The sequence below is a fragment of the Somniosus microcephalus genome, chromosome 1 (genome assembly GCF_052327205.1).
Source record: "Somniosus microcephalus isolate GS21.2 chromosome 1, FLI_Smic_1.0, whole genome shotgun sequence".
NCBI lineage: Eukaryota > Metazoa > Chordata > Chondrichthyes > Squaliformes > Somniosidae > Somniosus > Somniosus microcephalus.
The window spans coordinates 169,397,101-169,403,100 of record NC_140987.1 but is presented as its reverse complement, the minus strand read 5'-3'; positions in this window follow the sequence as shown (position 1 = coordinate 169,403,100).

Sequence of the window (6,000 nt, the reverse complement as noted above, 5' to 3'; positions counted from 1 at the left end):
ACAGTGGAAAATATCGTTCGAGATTCTGACGGGAAGTGTGCCAGACGCTATCTTGGTAAAGGGGTACGTACACGTGCACCTAACGACCACCGGCAGCATGCAGATGAGGCAGATTATGACGTCAGTGTGCAACGCTAATTTGATGCCAGCACGGCCACTTTTGAATGTCATGTTCCAGCCTACGTCCTGTCTTAATCTTGCACAGCTGAACACAAAGTTAAACGGCATGAAGGAGCCCTCACCAGCGCTACTTAAAGGGATCATGAACTATTTACAGATTAGTTGCTGGATTATTTCTTCTGGCTACTGGTGCAATTGCACGTTTTTGAAGCTTTCCTGTACTTGAGAGGTACAGGTAGACTATCCTTTATCCGAAAACCTCGGGACCAGCCGAGTTTCGGATAAAGGAGAATTTCGGATTTCGGAAGGTGGGTCGGCGGGGGTCCGCGGGGGGTCGTGCGCACGACTTACGCTGATGCTCAGCGTAAGTCAGTCGGGGTCGGCGGGGGTCGGGGCCGGCGGGGTACGCGGGGGGGGGGTCGGCGGTTGTCGGGGCTGGCGGGGTCGGCGGTTGTCGGGGCCGGCGGGGTCCGCGGGGGGGTCGGCGGTTGTCGGGGCCGGCGGGGTCCGCGGGGGGGTCGGCGGTTGTCGGGGTCGGCGGTTGTCGGGGCTGGCGGGGTCGGCGGTTGTCGGTGCTGGCGGGGTCGGCGGCTGGCGGGGTCCGCGGGGGGTCGTGCGCACGACTTACCCTTTATCCGAACTTCCGCAACCGGAACCCTCTAAAAACCGAAGGTTTTTTCGTTCAGCGTAAGTCGTACGCACGACTTATGCTGAACGAAAAAACCTTCGGTTTTTAGAGGGTTTCGGTTTTCGGAAGTCCGGATAAAGGGTAGTCTACCTGTACCACCAACACTGCCTCCGCAAGAGCCTGCAAATCCATTGGCAGGATAGGCACACCAACGTCCGTGTTCTCGCTCAGGCCAACATCCCCAGCATCGAAACTTTGATCACGCTCGATCAGCTCCGATGGATGGGCTACATTGTCCGCATGCCCAATACGAGACTCCCAAAACAAGCGCTCTACTCGGAGCTCCGATGCGGCAAGAGAGCCCCAGGTGGGCAGTGGAAGCGCTTCAAGGACACCTTCAAAGCCTCCTTGGAAAAAGTGCTACATCCCTACCGACACCTGGGAATCCCTGGCCCAAGACCGCACAAAGTGGAGGAGAAGCATCCAGGAAGGCGCCGAACACCTTGAGTCTCTTCGCCGGGAGCAAGCAGAAGCCAAGCGCAAACAACGGAAGGAGCGCACGTCAACCCAAGCACCCCACCCACCCCTTCAACCACCGTCTGCCCCACCTGTGACAGAGACTGTAGGTTCCGCATTGGACTAATCAGTCACCTGAGAACTAATTTTTGGTGTGGAAGCAAGTCATCCTCGGTTCTGAGGGACTGCCTAAGAAGAAGAAGAATACTTGCCTAAAGTTTGAATAGTCTACAGGGAGTGGTCTGGCTGGAGCTTAAGTACTTTTTTGTTTATTTAAAAGCTTGTGCTGAAACAAGTTGCTTCCAGACATGGGTGGCCTGGTAGGCCTTCCTCTTGGAATTGAGCATGACTGGGAGAATGAAGAGAAGCCATGCAGCTAGAAGAGGGAGGAGGGGGAGAAGGGTTCTCAGCAGAAGGCCATATCCACCGAGCGCCTGTAGGGAGCAATTCTCTTACCTCAACTTCAGTGAGGACCAATGCTTGAGATGTATTCACTTCACTAAAGGGGTCGTGACTGAAATCTGGCAACTCCTGCAGCCACAACTGCAACTTCAAAGCAGGGCAAGGACAGCAATGCCTGTAGCTGTCAAGGTGACCGTGGGTCTTAACATTTATGCATCTGGCTCCTTCCAGGCTGCTGCTGGAGATATAAGCAACATCTCACAGTTTGCAGTACACTGCTGCATAAGGGAGAGAGCTGTTGCATACACAGAGTCAGCTTCATCTCATTCCCTCTTGCCAAAGACGAGCAAGCACAAGGGTTTGCATGGATTGCAGGCTTCCCCATGGTGCAGGATGCCAATGATTGTGTGCACATTGCCTTGCTTGTGCCTCATCTGAACTCAGCCATTTTCATGAACCAAAAGGGATTCTACTCCCTCAATGTGCAGCTGGTGTGCAACCACAGGCAGCACATCATGCAGGTGAATTCCCGTTATTCTGGCAGTAGTCACAATTCCTTCATTTTGCAGCAGTCCTCTGTGCCACCTGTATTTGACCCACCATGGTAAGTCAAAGGCTGGCTACTGGGCGACAAGGGTTATCCATTCGTGACATGGCTCATGACTCCGGTCTGGAACCCACGCACACGTGCACAGCAGGCATACAATAGGAGCCATGCTACTGCAAGGAACATTCTAGAGCACACCATCGGCGACCTCAAGCAATGCTTCCGCTGCCTGAACCACTCTGGTGGAGCCCTGCAGTACTCAGCTGACCGAGTATCAAGATTTGTGGTAGTATGCTGCATGCTGCGCAACCTCGCCATTACGAGGGAACAGTCCTTGCCACCACCTATCAGGCGAGGAGCAGGAGCACAAGGAAGAGGCAGAGGAGGAAGTGGAGGAACAGGAAGAAGAAGGGAGGCTACAATGTAGAGACAGCCCCTTTCTGCCTGGACTGTACATGATGAAATAGTTAATGAGTGATACTAGTAACTTCAACCATACCTCCCCATTCACCAATAGTCCCATGCTCCTTACCTTTCCTCTATCACTGACCATCACATCGTCCTCTTTCCAATAACACAAAAATAAAAACCACCAGAAAAGGTACTTTGCAATCCAAATTTATAAATTCAATCATGACATAATGCATACAAAAATAAACTAACACCCTTGTGCATTCCTATAGTGCCTGTCTTCTGTGTGCCTTTGCCTCTCCTAGTGCTCCTGGAGCTTCCCCAATGGCTGCAACATGGGTGGTTGAAGGCTGCTGACCTTCAATTGGAGAGACTGCAGGTGGCCTTGGAGGGTGACATAGAGCAGCTCTGGGCCTAGAAGGCCCGGCTTCAGACTGCACCATCTCGGCCTGGTCTGCAGCAGTCTGGGCTGGCTGGCTGACGGCCAACAGCAAGGGCACTGGTGGAGTGGCAAGGGGTGGGAGCAGGAATGTTGTCAACCTGAGAGAGGACAGCAGGTTCGTGGTCCATTCAGCCACTGCTACTCTCCCGGGGCAGCACCTCAGTAATCCTACTGATCTGTTGGAGAACAGATTGATGGGCTGCTGTGACTGCCTGGAAGTCCCTTTGAACAGTGGTATCCAGAGCCATGATGACAGCAGTCTGAGTTTGCAAGACTTCCACTGCAGCACTCAGACCTTTGATGGAAGCTGTTTGTGGTGCAATGGAAGCTATGACATCGGCCATCAGACGCCGCATCATGGCGGTGGGTTCAACAGATGTGCTGATGGAGGTGACATGTTGGAAAGGATGGGCTCCAAGCTATGCGCAAATTCCTGTGCTAAGTTGGTGCTGGACTCCTCCATGCTCCTTGACATTGAGCACAGGCTTTCTGCAGACATTCCAGTATATCAAGCATCTGTTTATGTACACCCATCAGCCTTCTTCTGTAGCTTGGCCAATCAAAATCCTCATCTGACTCCTCTGCAGCAGAACTAGTGTGCGACCTTGCCCTCTGGCAAGCTGGCACCTGCGCTATCCTTTTCCCCCAAGCTGGTTCCTGCGCACTTGTGCCCGGTGTCTCACCACGTGCATAGCCATCCTCTATCCTACCTCTAAAATACGTGCAGTGTCAGTGTCTGAGCTGGTGGCTGCAAGTGTAAGATTGAATGACAGTGTCTCTTCATCTTCACTGTCTTCTTCCTCTTCCTCCACTGACTGGGAAGGCTCCAGTTCTTGGTATCTGAAATGAAGAAGGGACAAGGGTTGGGTTGTGGTGAGGGGAGAGGAGAAAGTAAGAAGTGCTTGCTTACACCATCTGCTGCAGCTTCTAAGTCAGAAGAGATTGCGGAATGAGGGCGAAGTGGGATGAGAGAAGGAGGATTAGGTAAGCAGATAACCTAGTCATCGATCAGCCTCGCCAGTGTCAACGCCCTCAGTGATGCCCCTTCCCATGATGGGGAGCACTGCCTCTTCCATGGGGGTTAAAATATGCAGGCGCGCTTGTCCTCCTCCAGTACACTACTGTAGTGTGTGAGGGTGAGGTAAAGCATATGAATTCTAGGGTTTAGTACTGATTGATAGAGATTGTTGGTTAGTGGGTGATTGGGGTGTAGTGAATTGAGCAGTGGATGAGGCTAGTGGTGCAGTTGGTAGGATATGCCATTTGAAGATGAACTCACTCACCTTGACAATTCATGTCAGATCATTAAACTTCTTCCTGCATTGCATCCATGTTTTTGGAGCAACACTCTTGGCATTGACTACCACCACTACTTGTTCCCACTGCCTCCTGAGCATATGTCTGGAGGGCCTCCTGTCCCCTGCGGATTCTTCTTTCCACCTCTTCCACCAAGACCTCCAGTGCATTGTCTGGAAACCTTGGTGCTCGCTCCCCCGCATGTTCAGCCATTGCTCAAAGTATCAGAGCCCAGATTGCCTTTTGAAAAAATTCCCACCACTTCTTGTAGCCACAATGCATCTCCTCTTTAAGAGGTGCAGGCTGCCTTTAAGCAGCACTAGCCACTTGCGATGTTGGGCCCCTTGCTGATGCATGCAGCCAATGAACCAGCGCAAGTAGCACTGGCTGCATGCAGAAAACATGTAGACGAGCAGGCAACACCAATTTAACATGCTGCTTGCAACGCAAAGAACGTGCACAGGTTAATCGCGTACCGCGATCCCCAGGCCCATTTTCAGGTGTTAGCCAATTTCTCCCCCACAACTTGAAAGAGCATGGGGATAACAGGTGCCCTACCTGCAGGCCAACCTGAGTGTCAGTGAATGAACATGCATCATCATCCCACCTTGAATTGAATGTGTCTTTGCTTTGTGAATAGGGAGTAAACCCAGTCGATCAGGTTCTGCCTCTAACCTACCAGAATTCCAACCTAAGGAGGAAAGGAATTTCAGGGCTGATGAGTCTGCTGAGTCAATCGTACTGACAATCAGAAATTCACTTTCAAATTGAAGAAATCAAATATATTTAAATCACATCATTAGCAGTGTAATTTAGAGTTCATGGCCTAGAAATTTGGTTGCGTAGTGCCCGTTGTTTGGGTGTTACGGGTGCCGAATTGGGACTGAAATGGCGTCTGAGCAGTGCGCGTACACATCTGGTGTGGGCCGCACTGGATGCCACCTTGGTGAGGTCAGTAGGGCGGCTGTTAGGAGCGTGCGTTGGAGGTATAGCAAGTAGACAGATTGTGATGTCAATCAGCGTGCAACGCTGACTTGACACTAGCGCAGCCATTTTCGTCATCATCGCTGGAGCTAATGCCCTCTCTTAACCTCGCACAGCTGAACGTGCATTCAGCAGCAGCAAGGAACCCCACCAGTGATAGTTAAAGGGATAACAACAGAAAATGCTGGAAAAACTCAGCAGGCCAGGCAACATCCGTGGAGAGAAAATAGAGTCAACGTTTCGGGTCAAACCCTTTGTCAAGACTAGAAAAGCACAGGAAATGAAATAGATTAAGAGGCCAAGCTGGGAGAGAACAAAAGAGAAGTGAAGAGACATTAAGAGGTATTCAAAACGAGACGAGATGGTGATAGGACTAGTGGAGACAAAAGACGGCTCTAGATTAGGTGCGAAATGCGCTGGCAGAATGGGAGACAGCTGCCATGTGGGAGAGAAAAAAAGTGGGGGGGGAGAAAAGGGCCAAAACAAAGATGTGGATAAAAAAATAAGTAAAAATGTAATGGGGGCCGAGGTTATGATCTGAAATTGTTGAACTCGATATTGAGTCCGGAAGGCTGTAAAGTGCCTAATCGGAAGATGAGGTGCTGTTCCTTGAGCTTACGCTGAGCTTCCGTGGAACAATGCAAGAGCCCGAGT